Source organism: Pseudophryne corroboree, chromosome 8 (assembly GCF_028390025.1).
Source record: "Pseudophryne corroboree isolate aPseCor3 chromosome 8, aPseCor3.hap2, whole genome shotgun sequence".
Taxonomy (NCBI): Eukaryota; Metazoa; Chordata; class Amphibia; order Anura; family Myobatrachidae; genus Pseudophryne; species Pseudophryne corroboree.
Window position 1 is genome coordinate 456,542,275 of NC_086451.1, and position 13,307 is coordinate 456,555,581.

General features: G+C 39.6%; 18 non-coding genes across 18 annotated transcripts; all 18 read left to right on the forward strand.

Moving 5' to 3' along the window:
• Positions 1-878: 878 nt before the first annotated feature.
• TRNAE-CUC (transfer RNA glutamic acid (anticodon CUC)) lies at positions 879-950 on the forward strand. Its single transcript has one exon. It is a non-coding gene; the product is annotated as a tRNA-Glu (tRNA).
• A 527-nt stretch (positions 951-1,477) lies between these two features.
• On the forward strand, positions 1,478-1,549 carry TRNAE-CUC (transfer RNA glutamic acid (anticodon CUC)). The gene has a single exon. It is a non-coding gene; the product is annotated as a tRNA-Glu (tRNA).
• A 527-nt stretch (positions 1,550-2,076) lies between these two features.
• TRNAE-CUC (transfer RNA glutamic acid (anticodon CUC)) lies at positions 2,077-2,148 on the forward strand. Its single transcript has one exon. It is a non-coding gene; the product is annotated as a tRNA-Glu (tRNA).
• A 525-nt stretch (positions 2,149-2,673) lies between these two features.
• On the forward strand, positions 2,674-2,745 carry TRNAE-CUC (transfer RNA glutamic acid (anticodon CUC)). Its single transcript has one exon. It is a non-coding gene; the product is annotated as a tRNA-Glu (tRNA).
• Positions 2,746-3,870: 1,125 nt separating this feature from the next.
• On the forward strand, positions 3,871-3,941 carry TRNAE-CUC (transfer RNA glutamic acid (anticodon CUC)). Its single transcript has one exon. It is a non-coding gene; the product is annotated as a tRNA-Glu (tRNA).
• Positions 3,942-4,468: 527 nt separating this feature from the next.
• TRNAE-CUC (transfer RNA glutamic acid (anticodon CUC)) lies at positions 4,469-4,540 on the forward strand. Its single transcript has one exon. It is a non-coding gene; the product is annotated as a tRNA-Glu (tRNA).
• Positions 4,541-5,067: 527 nt separating this feature from the next.
• Positions 5,068-5,139, forward strand: TRNAE-CUC (transfer RNA glutamic acid (anticodon CUC)). The gene has a single exon. It is a non-coding gene; the product is annotated as a tRNA-Glu (tRNA).
• Positions 5,140-5,666: 527 nt separating this feature from the next.
• Positions 5,667-5,738, forward strand: TRNAE-UUC (transfer RNA glutamic acid (anticodon UUC)). Its single transcript has one exon. It is a non-coding gene; the product is annotated as a tRNA-Glu (tRNA).
• Positions 5,739-6,862: 1,124 nt separating this feature from the next.
• TRNAE-CUC (transfer RNA glutamic acid (anticodon CUC)) lies at positions 6,863-6,934 on the forward strand. Its single transcript has one exon. It is a non-coding gene; the product is annotated as a tRNA-Glu (tRNA).
• Positions 6,935-8,059: 1,125 nt separating this feature from the next.
• Positions 8,060-8,131, forward strand: TRNAE-CUC (transfer RNA glutamic acid (anticodon CUC)). Its single transcript has one exon. It is a non-coding gene; the product is annotated as a tRNA-Glu (tRNA).
• A 527-nt stretch (positions 8,132-8,658) lies between these two features.
• Positions 8,659-8,730, forward strand: TRNAE-CUC (transfer RNA glutamic acid (anticodon CUC)). The gene has a single exon. It is a non-coding gene; the product is annotated as a tRNA-Glu (tRNA).
• Positions 8,731-9,257: 527 nt separating this feature from the next.
• Positions 9,258-9,329, forward strand: TRNAE-CUC (transfer RNA glutamic acid (anticodon CUC)). The gene has a single exon. It is a non-coding gene; the product is annotated as a tRNA-Glu (tRNA).
• A 527-nt stretch (positions 9,330-9,856) lies between these two features.
• On the forward strand, positions 9,857-9,928 carry TRNAE-CUC (transfer RNA glutamic acid (anticodon CUC)). Its single transcript has one exon. It is a non-coding gene; the product is annotated as a tRNA-Glu (tRNA).
• A 527-nt stretch (positions 9,929-10,455) lies between these two features.
• TRNAE-CUC (transfer RNA glutamic acid (anticodon CUC)) lies at positions 10,456-10,527 on the forward strand. The gene has a single exon. It is a non-coding gene; the product is annotated as a tRNA-Glu (tRNA).
• A 527-nt stretch (positions 10,528-11,054) lies between these two features.
• On the forward strand, positions 11,055-11,126 carry TRNAE-CUC (transfer RNA glutamic acid (anticodon CUC)). Its single transcript has one exon. It is a non-coding gene; the product is annotated as a tRNA-Glu (tRNA).
• A 527-nt stretch (positions 11,127-11,653) lies between these two features.
• Positions 11,654-11,725, forward strand: TRNAE-CUC (transfer RNA glutamic acid (anticodon CUC)). The gene has a single exon. It is a non-coding gene; the product is annotated as a tRNA-Glu (tRNA).
• Positions 11,726-12,250: 525 nt separating this feature from the next.
• Positions 12,251-12,322, forward strand: TRNAE-CUC (transfer RNA glutamic acid (anticodon CUC)). Its single transcript has one exon. It is a non-coding gene; the product is annotated as a tRNA-Glu (tRNA).
• Positions 12,323-12,848: 526 nt separating this feature from the next.
• Positions 12,849-12,920, forward strand: TRNAE-CUC (transfer RNA glutamic acid (anticodon CUC)). The gene has a single exon. It is a non-coding gene; the product is annotated as a tRNA-Glu (tRNA).
• Positions 12,921-13,307: the final 387 nt, after the last annotated feature.

Genomic DNA, 13,307 nt, shown 5'->3' on the forward strand with positions numbered 1-13,307 from the left:
ATATCTGAATCATCAATGTCTTCTTTCGCACCAGTACAATTTATAATGGAGCCAGGAACTCTCAACATCTAGCTCCTCAAAATCATCTTTTTTTGGTGCCAGTACTATACATCAAGGAGGCAAAACTGCTGTGTGGTAAACTTGAAAATTGCTATACATGACCAATCTTCCTCTTCTTTCTTGTAAAACTGATTCCTAGTAGCCCTTTTCCTCATATTCCATTGCACTTCATTCAGAGAACTTCCTTTTCTATCATGGAGTGTTCACCTACTTCATCACTCCCTGGTGGTCTAGTGGTTAGGATTCGGCGCTCTAACCGCCGCGGCCCGGGTTCGATTGCCGGTCAGGGAAAGGGATGTCTTCTGACTGTTTTTGACAAAAACACAGACTTATCAAACGTAAAAAAATCTTACACTTCAAAGCATCATTTCTCATATGAAATCGTCTTTAATTAGACTTGAGAAGCTGTGAGTGGTCAAAACAGATCATGGTAATTGATAACAAAGGGTGAGATGTCTTTCTAAATGAATTTTTGCTACTAAAAGACTTGTGCTCTTGTAGAAAAGAGAATTTTGTCAGAACTATTCAGGCCATGTTTGATATCTGAATCATCAATGTCTTCTTTCGCACCAGTACAATTTATAATGGAGCCAGGAACTCTCAACATCTAGCTCCTCAAAATCATCTTTTTTTGGTGCCAGTACTATACATCAAGGAGGCAAAACTGCTGTGTGGTAAACTTGAAAATTGCTATACATGACCAATCTTCCTCTCCTTTCTTGTAAAACTGATTCCTAGTAGCCCTTTTCCTCATATTCCATTGCACTTCATTCAGAGAACTTCCTTTTCTATCATGGAGTGTTCACCTACTTCATCACTCCCTGGTGGTCTAGTGGTTAGGATTCGGCGCTCTCACTGCCGCGGCCCGTGTTCGATTCCCGGTCAGGGAAAGGGAGGTCTTCTGACTGTTTTTGACGAAAACACAGATTTATCAAACGTAAAAAAATCTTACACTTCAGAGCATCATTTCTCATATGAAATCGTCTTTAAGTAGACTTGAGAAGCTGTGAGTGGTCAAAACACATCATGGAAATTGATAACAAAGGGTGAGATGTCTTTCTAAATGAATTTTTGCTACTAAAAGACTTGTGCTCTTGTAGAAAAGAGAATTTTGTCAGAACTATTCAGGCCATGTTTGATATCTGAATCATCAATGTCTTCTTTCGCACCAGTACAATTTATAATGGAGCCAGGAACTCTCAACATCTAGCTCCTCAAAATCATCTTTTTTTGGTGCCAGTACTATACATCAAGGAGGCAAAACTGCTGTGTGGTAAACTTGAAAACTGCTATACATGACCAATCTTCCTCTCCTTTCTTGTAAAACTGATTCCTAGTAGCCCTTTTCCTCATATTCCATTGCACTTCATTCAGAGAACTTCCTTTTCTATCATGGAGTGTTCACCTACTTCATCACTCCCTGGTGGTCTAGTGGTTAGGATTCGGCACTCTCACCGCCGCGGCCCGGGTTCGATTCCTGGTCAGGGAAAGGGAGGTATTCTGACTGTTTTTGACAAAAACACAGACTTATCAAACGTAAAAAAATCTTACACTTCAAAGCATCATTTCTCATATGAAATCGTCTTTAATTAGACTTGAGAAGCTGTGAGTGGTCAAAACAGATCATGGAAATTGATAACAAAGGGTGAGATGTCTTTCTAAATGAATTTTTGCTACTAAAAGACTTGTGCTCTTGTAGAAAAGAGAATTTTGTCAGAACTATTCAGGCCATGTTTGATATCTGAATCATCAATGTCTTCTTTCGCACCAGTACAATTTATAATGGAGCCAGGAACTCTCAACATCTAGCTCCTCAAAATCATCTTTTTTTGGTGCCAGTACTATACATCAAGGAGGCAAAACTGCTGTGTGGTAAACTTGAAAATTGCTATACATGATCAATCTTCCTCTCCTTTCTTGTAAAACTGATTCCTAGTAGCCCTTTTCCTCATATTCCATTGCACTTCATACAGAGAACTTCCTTTTCTATCATGGAGTGTTTAACTACTTCATCACTCCCTGGTGGTCTAGAGGTTAGGATTCGGCGCTCTCACCGCCGCGGCCCGGGTTCGATTCCCGGTCAGGGAAAGGGAGGTCTTCTGACTGTTTGACGAAAACACAGATTTATCAAACGTAAAAAAATCTTACACTTCAGAGCATCATTTCTCATATGAAATCGTCTTTAAGTAGACTTGAGAAGCTGTGAGTGGTCAAAACAGATCATGGAAATTGATAACAAAGGGTGAGATGTCTTTCTAAATGAATTTTTGCTACTAAAAGACTTGTGCTCTTGTAGAAAAGAGAATTTTGTCAGAACTATTCAGGCCATGTTTGATATCTGAATCATCAATGTCTTCTTTCGCACCAGTACAATTTATAATGGAGCCAGGAACTCTCAACATCTAGCTCCTCAAAATCATCTTTTTTTGGTGCCAGTACTATACATCAAGGAGGCAAAACTGCTGTGTGGTAAACTTGAAAATTGCTATACATGACCAATCTTCCTCTCCTTTCTTGTAAAACTGATTCCTAGTAGCCCTTTTCCTCATATTCCATTGCACTTCATTCAGAGAACTTCCTTTTCTATCATGGAGTGTTCACCTACTTCATCACTCCCTGGTGGTCTAGTGGTTAGGATTCGGCGCTCTCACCGCCGCGGCCCGGGTTCGATTCCCGGTCAGGAAAAGGGAGGTATTCTGACTGTTTTTGACAAAAACACAGACTTATCAAACGTAAAAAAATCTTACACTTCAAAGCATCATTTCTCATATGAAATCGTCTTTAATTAGACTTGAGAAGCTGTGAGTGGTCAAAACAGATCATGGAAATTGATAACAAAGGGTGAGATGTCTTTCTAAATGAATTTTTGCTACTAAAAGACTTGTGCTCTTGTAGAAAAGAGAATTTTGTCAGAACTATTCAGGCCATGTTTGATATCTGAATCATCAATGTCTTCTTTCGCACCAGTACAATTTATAATGGAGCCAGGAACTCTCAACATCTAGCTCCTCAAAATCATCTTTTTTTGGTGCCAGTACTATACATCAAGGAGGCAAAACTGCTGTGTGGTAAACTTGAAAATTGCTATACATGATCAATCTTCCTCTCCTTTCTTGTAAAACTGATTCCTAGTAGCCCTTTTCCTCATATTCCATTGCACTTCATTCAGAGAACTTCCTTTTCTATCATGGAGTGTTCACCTACTTCATCACTCCCTGGTGGTCTAGAGGTTAGGATTCGGCGCTCTCACCGCCGCGGCCCGTGTTTGATTCCCGGTCAGGGAAAGGGAGGTCTTCTGACTGTTTTTGACGAAAACACAGATTTATCAAAGTAAAAAAATCTTACACTTCAGAGCATCATTTCTCATATGAAATCGTCTTTAAGTAGACTTGAGAAGCTGTGAGTGTTCAAAACAGATCATGGAAATTGATAACAAAGGGTGAGATGTCTTTCTAAATGAATTTTTGCTACTAAAAGACTTGTGCTCTTGTAGAAAAGAGAATTTTGTCAGAACTATTCAGGCCATGTTTGATATCTGAATCATCAATGTCTTCTTTCGCACCAGTACAATTTATAATGGAGCCAGGAACTCTCAACATCTAGCTCCTCAAAATCATCTTTTTTTGGTGCCAGTACTATACATCAAGGAGGCAAAACTGCTGTGTGGTAAACTTGAAAATTGCTATACATGACCAATCTTCCTCTCCTTTCTTGTAAAACTGATTCCTAGTAGCCCTTTTCCTCATATTCCATTGCACTTCATTCAGAGAACTTCCTTTTCTATCATGGAGTGTTCACCTACATCATCACTCCCTGGTGGTCTAGTGGTTAGATTCGGCGCTCTCACCGCCGCGGCCCGGGTTCGATTCCCGGTCAGGGAAAGGGAGGTCTTCTGACTGTTTTTGACGAAAACACAGATTTATCAAACGTAAAAAAATCTTACACTTCAGAGCATCATTTCTCATATGAAATCGTCTTTAAGTAGACTTGAGAAGCTGTGAGTGGTCAAAACAGATCATGGAAATTGATAACAAAGGGTGAGATGTCTTTCTAAATGAATTTTTGCTACTAAAAGACTTGTGCTCTTGTAGAAAAGAGAATTTTGTCAGAACTATTCAGGCCATGTTTGATAACTGAATCATCAATGTCTTCTTTCGCACCAGTACAATTTATAATGGAGCCAGGAACTCTCAACATCTAGCTCCTCAAAATCATCTTTTTTTGGTGCCAGTACTATACATCAAGGAGGCAAAACTGCTGTGTGGTAAACTTGAAAATTGCTATACATGACCAATCTTCCTCTCCTTTCTTGTAAAACTGATTCCTAGTAGCCCTTTTCCTCATATTCCATTGCACTTCATTCAGAGAACTTCCTTTTCTATCATGGAGTGTTCACCTACTTCATCACTCCCTGGTGGTCTAGTGGTTAGGATTCGGCGCTCTCACTGCCGCGGCCCGTGTTCGATTCCCGGTCAGGGAAAGGGAGGTCTTCTGACTGTTTTTGACGAAAACACAGATTTATCAAACGTAAAAAAATCTTACACTTCAGAGCATCATTTCTCATATGAAATCGTCTTTAAGTAGACTTGAGAAGCTGTGAGTGGTCAAAACACATCATGGAAATTGATAACAAAGGGTGAGATGTCTTTCTAAATGAATTTTTGCTACTAAAAGACTTGTGCTCTTGTAGAAAAGAGAATTTTGTCAGAACTATTCAGGCCATGTTTGATATCTGAATCATCAATGTCTTCTTTCGCACCAGTACAATTTATAATGGAGCCAGGAACTCTCAACATCTAGCTCCTCAAAATCATCTTTTTTTGGTGCCAGTACTATACATCAAGGAGGCAAAACTGCTGTGTGGTAAACTTGAAAACTGCTATACATGACCAATCTTCCTCTCCTTTCTTGTAAAACTGATTCCTAGTAGCCCTTTTCCTCATATTCCATTGCACTTCATTCAGAGAACTTCCTTTTCTATCATGGAGTGTTCACCTACTTCATCACTCCCTGGTGGTCTAGTGGTTAGGATTCGGCACTCTCACCGCCGCGGCCCGGGTTCGATTCCTGGTCAGGGAAAGGGAGGTATTCTGACTGTTTTTGACAAAAACACAGACTTATCAAACGTAAAAAAATCTTACACTTCAAAGCATCATTTCTCATATGAAATCGTCTTTAATTAGACTTGAGAAGCTGTGAGTGGTCAAAACAGATCATGGAAATTGATAACAAAGGGTGAGATGTCTTTCTAAATGAATTTTTGCTACTAAAAGACTTGTGCTCTTGTAGAAAAGAGAATTTTGTCAGAACTATTCAGGCCATGTTTGATATCTGAATCATCAATGTCTTCTTTCGCACCAGTACAATTTATAATGGAGCCAGGAACTCTCAACATCTAGCTCCTCAAAATCATCTTTTTTTGGTGCCAGTACTATACATCAAGGAGGCAAAACTGCTGTGTGGTAAACTTGAAAATTGCTATACATGATCAATCTTCCTCTCCTTTCTTGTAAAACTGATTCCTAGTAGCCCTTTTCCTCATATTCCATTGCACTTCATACAGAGAACTTCCTTTTCTATCATGGAGTGTTTAACTACTTCATCACTCCCTGGTGGTCTAGAGGTTAGGATTCGGCGCTTTCACCGCCGCGGCCCGGGTTCGATTCCCGGTCAGGGAAAGGGAGGTCTTCTGACTGTTTGACGAAAACACAGATTTATCAAACGTAAAAAAATCTTACACTTCAGAGCATCATTTCTCATATGAAATCGTCTTTAAGTAGACTTGAGAAGCTGTGAGTGGTCAAAACAGATCATGGAAATTGATAACAAAGGGTGAGATGTCTTTCTAAATGAATTTTTGCTACTAAAAGACTTGTGCTCTTGTAGAAAAGAGAATTTTGTCAGAACTATTCAGGCCATGTTTGATATCTGAATCATCAATGTCTTCTTTCGCACCAGTACAATTTATAATGGAGCCAGGAACTCTCAACATCTAGCTCCTCAAAATCATCTTTTTTTGGTGCCAGTACTATACATCAAGGAGGCAAAACTGCTGTGTGGTAAACTTGAAAATTGCTATACATGACCAATCTTCCTCTTCTTTCTTGTAAAACTGATTCCTAGTAGCCCTTTTCCTCATATTCCATTGCACTTCATTCAGAGAACTTCCTTTTCTATCATGGAGTGTTCACCTACTTCATCACTCCCTGGTGGTCTAGTGGTTAGGATTCGGCGCTCTAACCGCCGCGGCCCGGGTTCGATTGCCGGTCAGGGAAAGGGATGTCTTCTGACTGTTTTTGACAAAAACACAGACTTATCAAACGTAAAAAAATCTTACACTTCAAAGCATCATTTCTCATATGAAATCGTCTTTAATTAGACTTGAGAAGCTGTGAGTGGTCAAAACAGATCATGGTAATTGATAACAAAGGGTGAGATGTCTTTCTAAATGAATTTTTGCTACTAAAAGACTTGTGCTCTTGTAGAAAAGAGAATTTTGTCAGAACTATTCAGGCCATGTTTGATATCTGAATCATCAATGTCTTCTTTCGCACCAGTACTATTTATAATGGAGCCAGGAACTCTCAACATCTAGCTCCTCAAAATCATCTTTTTTTGGTGCCAGTACTATACATCAAGGAGGCAAAACTGCTGTGTGGTAAACTTGAAAATTGCTATACATGACCAATCTTCCTCTCCTTTCTTGTAAAACTGATTCCTAGTAGCCCTTTTCCTCATATTCCATTGCACTTCATTCAGAGAACTTCCTTTTCTATCATGGAGTGTTCACCTACTTCATCACTCCCTGGTGGTCTAGTGGTTAGGATTCGGCGCTCTCACCGCCGCGGCCCGGGTTCGATTCCCGGTCAGGAAAAGGGAGGTATTCTGACTGTTTTTGACAAAAACACAGACTTATCAAACGTAAAAAAATCTTACACTTCAAAGCATCATTTCTCATATGAAATCGTCTTTAATTAGACTTGAGAAGCTGTGAGTGGTCAAAACAGATCATGGAAATTGATAACAAAGGGTGAGATGTCTTTCTAAATGAATTTTTGCTACTAAAAGACTTGTGCTCTTGTAGAAAAGAGAATTTTGTCAGAACTATTCAGGCCATGTTTGATATCTGAATCATCAATGTCTTCTTTCGCACCAGTACAATTTATAATGGAGCCAGGAACTCTCAACATCTAGCTCCTCAAAATCATCTTTTTTTGGTGCCAGTACTATACATCAAGGAGGCAAAACTGCTGTGTGGTAAACTTGAAAATTGCTATACATGATCAATCTTCCTCTCCTTTCTTGTAAAACTGATTCCTAGTAGCCCTTTTCCTCATATTCCATTGCACTTCATTCAGAGAACTTCCTTTTCTATCATGGAGTGTTCACCTACTTCATCACTCCCTGGTGGTCTAGAGGTTAGGATTCGGCGCTCTCACCGCCGCGGCCCGTGTTTGATTCCCGGTCAGGGAAAGGGAGGTCTTCTGACTGTTTTTGACGAAAACACAGATTTATCAAAGTAAAAAAATCTTACACTTCAGAGCATCATTTCTCATATGAAATCGTCTTTAAGTAGACTTGAGAAGCTGTGAGTGTTCAAAACAGATCATGGAAATTGATAACAAAGGGTGAGATGTCTTTCTAAATGAATTTTTGCTACTAAAAGACTTGTGCTCTTGTAGAAAAGAGAATTTTGTCAGAACTATTCAGGCCATGTTTGATATCTGAATCATCAATGTCTTCTTTCGCACCAGTACAATTTATAATGGAGCCAGGAACTCTCAACATCTAGCTCCTCAAAATCATCTTTTTTTGGTGCCAGTACTATACATCAAGGAGGCAAAACTGCTGTGTGGTAAACTTGAAAATTGCTATACATGACCAATCTTCCTCTCCTTTCTTGTAAAACTGATTCCTAGTAGCCCTTTTCCTCATATTCCATTGCACTTCATTCAGAGAACTTCCTTTTCTATCATGGAGTGTTCACCTACTTCATCACTCCCTGGTGGTCTAGTGGTTAGGATTCGGCGCTCTCACTGCCGCGGCCCGGGTTCGATTCCCGGTCAGGGAAAGGGAGGTCTTCTGACTGTTTTTGACGAAAACACAGATTTATCAAACGTAAAAAAATCTTACACTTCAGAGCATCATTTCTCATATGAAATCGTCTTTAAGTAGACTTGAGAAGCTGTGAGTGGTCAAAACACATCATGGAAATTGATAACAAAGGGTGAGATGTCTTTCTAAATGAATTTTTGCTACTAAAAGACTTGTGCTCTTGTAGAAAAGAGAATTTTGTCAGAACTATTCAGGCCATGTTTGATATCTGAATCATCAATGTCTTCTTTCGCACCAGTACAATTTATAATGGAGCCAGGAACTCTCAACATCTAGCTCCTCAAAATCATCTTTTTTTGGTGCCAGTACTATACATCAAGGAGGCAAAACTGCTGTGTGGTAAACTTGAAAATTGCTATACATGACCAATCTTCCTCTCCTTTCTTGTAAAACTGATTCCTAGTAGCCCTTTTCCTCATATTCCATTGCACTTCATTCAGAGAACTTCCTTTTCTATCATGGAGTGTTCACCTACTTCATCACTCCCTGGTGGTCTAGTGGTTAGGATTCGGCGCTCTCACTGCCGCGGCCCGGGTTCGATTCCCGGTCAGGGAAAGGGAGGTCTTCTGACTGTTTTTGACGAAAACACAGATTTATCAAACGTAAAAAAATCTTACACTTTAGAGCATCATTTCTCATATGAAATCGTCTTTAAGTAGACTTGAGAAGCTGTGAGTGGTCAAAACAGATCATGGAAATTGATAACAAAGGGTGAGATGTCTTTCTAAATGAATTTTTGCTACTAAAAGACTTGTGCTCTTGTAGAAAAGAGAATTTTGTCAGAACTATTCAGGCCATGTTTGATATCTGAATCATCAATGTCTTCTTTCGCACCAGTACAATTTATAATGGAGCCAGGAACTCTCAACATCTAGCTCCTCAAAATCATCTTTTTTTGGTGCCAGTACTATACATCAAGGAGGCAAAACTGCTGTGTGGTAAACTTGAAAATTGCTATACATGACCAATCTTCCTCTTCTTTCTTGTAAAACTGATTCCTAGTAGCCCTTTTCCTCATATTCCATTGCACTTCATTCAGAGAACTTCCTTTTCTATCATGGAGTGTTCACCTACTTCATCACTCCCTGGTGGTCTAGTGGTTAGGATTCGGCGCTCTCACCGCCGCGGCCCGGGTTCGATTGCCGGTCAGGGAAAGGGAGGTCTTCTGACTGTTTTTGACAAAAACACAGACTTATCAAACGTAAAAAAATCTTACACTTCAAAGCATCATTTCTCATATGAAATCGTCTTTAATTAGACTTGAGAAGCTGTGAGTGGTCAAAACAGATCATGGAAATTGATAACAAAGGGTGAGATGTCTTTCTAAATGAATTTTTGCTACTAAAAGACTTGTGCTCTTGTAGAAAAGAGAATTTTGTCAGAACTATTCAGGCCATGTTTGATATCTGAATCATCAATGTCTTCTTTCGCACCAGTACAATTTATAATGGAGCCAGGAACTCTCAACATCTAGCTCCTCAAAATCATCTTTTTTTGGTGCCAGTACTATACATCAAGGAGGCAAAACTGCTGTGTGGTAAACTTGAAAATTGCTATACATGACCAATCTTCCTCTTCTTTCTTGTAAAACTGATTCCTAGTAGCCCTTTTCCTCATATTCCATTGCACTTCATTCAGAGAACTTCCTTTTCTATCATGGAGTGTTCACCTACTTCATCACTCCCTGGTGGTCTAGTGGTTAGGATTCGGCGCTCTCACCGCCGCGGCCCGGGTTCGATTTCCGGTCAGGGAAAGCGAGGTCTTCTGACTGTTTTTGACAAAAACACAGACTTATCAAACGTAAAAAAATCTTACACTTCAGAGCATCATTTCTCATATGAAATCGTCTTTAAGTAGACTTGAGAAGCTGTGAGTGGTCAAAACAGATCATGGAAATTGATAACAAAGGGTGAGATGTCTTTCTAAATGAATTTTTGCTACTAAAAGACTTGTGCTCTTGTAGAAAAGAGAATTTTGTCAGAACTATTCAGGCCATGTTTGATATCTGAATCATCAATGTCTTCTTTCGCACCAGTACAATTTATAATGGAGCCAGGAACTCTCAACATCTAGCTCCTCAAAATCATCTTTTTTTGGTGCCAGTACTATACATCAAGGAGGCAAAACTGCTGTGTGGTAAACTTGAAAATTGCTATACATGACCAATCTTCCTCTCCTTTCTTGTAAAACTGATTCCTAGTAGCCCTTTTCCTCATATTCCATTGCACTTCATTCAGAGAACTTCCTTTTCTATCATGGAGTGTTCACCTACTTCATCACTCCCTGGTGGTCTAGTGGTTAGGATTCGGCGCTCTCACTGCCGCGGCCCGGGTTCGATTCCCGGTCAGGGAAAGGGAGGTCTTCTGACTGTTTTTGACGAAAACACAGATTTATCAAACGTAAAAAAATCTTACACTTCAGAGCATCATTTCTCATATGAAATCGTCTTTAAGTAGACTTGAGAAGCTGTGAGTGGTCAAAACAGATCATGGAAATTGATAACAAAGGGTGAGATGTCTTTCTAAATGAATTTTTGCTACTAAAAGACTTGTGCTCTTGTAGAAAAGAGAATTTTGTCAGAACTATTCAGGCCATGTTTGATATCTGAATCATCAATGTCTTCTTTCGCACCAGTACAATTTATAATGGAGCCAGGAACTCTCAACATCTAGCTCCTCAAAATCATCTTTTTTTGGTGCCAGTACTATACATCAAGGAGGCAAAACTGCTGTGTGGTAAACTTGAAAATTGCTATACATGATCAATCTTCCTCTCCTTTCTTGTAAAACTGATTCCTAGTAGCCCTTTTCCTCATATTCCATTGCACTTCATTCAGAGAACTTCCTTTTCTATCATGGAGTGTTCACCTACTTCATCACTCCCTGGTGGTCTAGTGGTTAGGATTCGGCGCTCTCACCGCCGCGGCCCGGGTTCGATTCCCGGTCAGGGAAAGCGAGGTCTTCTGACTGTTTTTGACAAAAACACAGATTTATCAAACGTAAAAAAATCTTACACTTCAGAGCATCATTTCTCATATGAAATCGTCTTTAAGTAGACTTGAGAAGCTGTGAGTGGTCAAAACAGATCATGGAAATTGATAACAAAGGGTGAGATGTCTTTCTAAATGAATTTTTGCTACTAAAAGACTTGTGCTCTTGTAGAAAAGAGAATTTTGTGAGAACTATTCAGGCCATGTTTGATATCTGAATCATCAATGTCTTCTTTCGCACCAGTACAATTTATAATGGAGCCAGGAACTCTCAACATCTAGCTCCTCAAAATCATCTTTTTTTGGTGCCAGTACTATACATCAAGGAGGCAAAACTGCTGTGTGGTAAACTTGAAAATTGCTATACATGATCAATCTTCCTCTCCTTTCTTGTAAAACTGATTCCTAGTAGCCCTTTTCCTCATATTCCATTGCACTTCATACAGAGAACTTCCTTTTCTATCATGGAGTGTTCAACTACTTCATCACTCCCTGGTGGTCTAGAGGTTAGGATTCGGCGCTCTCACCGCCGCGGCCCGGGTTCGATTCCCGGTCAGGGAAAGGGAGGTCTTCTGACTGTTTGACGAAAACACAGATTTATCAAACGTAAAAAAATCTTACACTTCAGAGCATCATTTCTCATATGAAATCGTCTTTAAGTAGACTTGAGAAGCTGTGAGTGGTCAAAACAGATCATGGAAATTGATAACAAAGGGTGAGATGTCTTTCTAAATGAATTTTTGCTACTAAAAGACTTGTGCTCTTGTAGAAAAGAGAATTTTGTCAGAACTATTCAGGCCATGTTTGATATCTGAATCATCAATGTCTTCTTTCGCACCAGTACAATTTATAATGGAGCCAGGAACTCTCAACATCTAGCTCCTCAAAATCATCTTTTTTTGGTGCCAGTACTATACATCAAGGAGGCAAAACTGCTGTGTGGTAAACTTGAAAATTGCTATACATGACCAATCTTCCTCTCCTTTCTTGTAAAACTGATTCCTAGTAGCCCTTTTCCTCATATTCCATTGCACTTCATTCAGAGAACTTCCTTTTCTATCATGGAGTGTTCACCTACTTCATCACTCCCTGGTGGTCTAGTGGTTAGGATTCGGCGCTCTCACCGCCGCGGCCCGTGTTCGATTCCCGGTCAGGGAAAGGGAGGTCTTCTGACTGTTTTTGACGAAAACACAGATTTATCAAAGTAAAAAAATCTTACACTTCAGAGCATCATTTCTCATATGAAATCGTCTTTAAGTAGACTTGAGAAGCTGTGAGTGGTCAAAACAGATCATGGAAATTGATAACAAAGGGTGAGATGTCTTTCTAAATGAATTTTTGCTACTAAAAGACTTGTGCTCTTGTAGAAAAGAGAATTTTGTCAGAACTATTCAGGCCATGTTTGATATCTGAATCATCAATGTCTTCTTTCGCACCAGTACAATTTATAATGGAGCCAGGAACTCTCAACATCTAGCTCCTCAAAATCATCTTTTTTTGGTGCCAGTACTATACATCAAGGAGGCAAAACTGCTGTGTGGTAAACTTGAAAATTGCTATACATGACCAATCTTCCTCTCCTTTCTTGTAAAACTGATTCCTAGTAGCCCTTTTCCTCATATTCCATTGCACTTCATTCAGAGAACTTCCTTTTCTATCATGGAGTGTTCACCTACTTCATCACTCCCTGGTGGTCTAGTGGTTAGGATTCGGCGCTCTCACTGCCGCGGCCCGGGTTCGATTCCCGGTCAGGGAAAGGGAGGTCTTCTGACTGTTTTTGACGAAAACACAGATTTATCAAACGTAAAAAAATCTTACACTTTAGAGCATCATTTCTCATATGAAATCGTCTTTAAGTAGACTTGAGAAGCTGTGAGTGGTCAAAACAGATCATGGAAATTGATAACAAAGGGTGAGATGTCTTTCTAAATGAATTTTTGCTACTAAAAGACTTGTGCTCTTGTAGAAAAGAGAATTTTGTCAGAACTATTCAGGCCATGTTTGATATCTGAATCATCAATGTCTTCTTTCGCACCAGTACAATTTATAATGGAGCCAGGAACTCTCAACATCTAGCTCCTCAAAATCATCTTTTTTTGGTGCCAGTACTATACATCAAGGAGGCAAAACTGCTGTGTGGTAA